Source organism: Athene cunicularia (genome assembly GCF_003259725.1).
Source record: "Athene cunicularia isolate RWA chromosome Z unlocalized genomic scaffold, athCun1 chrZ_part1, whole genome shotgun sequence".
In the NCBI taxonomy this organism is placed as follows: Eukaryota; Metazoa; Chordata; class Aves; order Strigiformes; family Strigidae; genus Athene; species Athene cunicularia.
In genome coordinates, this window is record NW_020799142.1 from 9377811 (window position 1) to 9378260 (window position 450).

The window sequence follows — 450 nt, forward strand, 5'->3', positions numbered from 1 at the left end:
GAAAAGCAGCTGTCATAAACAAGTAATTATTTTAATTTTAATGGCAAACTTCGTGGCCTGACAGCAAATCCCTTAGCTGCAGTCTGTCCTTCCACTTACACTGTTTGAAAAAATACCCAGAAAAGTATAAATCATGTTAAAACAATTGCAAACGTAAATGAATCGTCTAGAAACTAGATACCTTCGGACTGAAATAACTAGAGGCTCTCCTGCAGCGTTACTTCGGCGAGATCTAGAGGGTGGCAATTACTGTTAAAACTCTTGAGGGATTGCATGCCGCCGCCGAAGAAGCGTGCACGCGGATTTTCAGCTCGCCGACTCTGGGCTATTTTGCCGGGCTTATATCGTAGTCAGCTCCGGCAGCCTGTCCGTCCGAGCCCCGGCGCTCCGAGAGGTCAGCGGGGCGCGGGGGACCGGACCCAGGGCTGAGCGCCGCCCGACCCCGGCGTG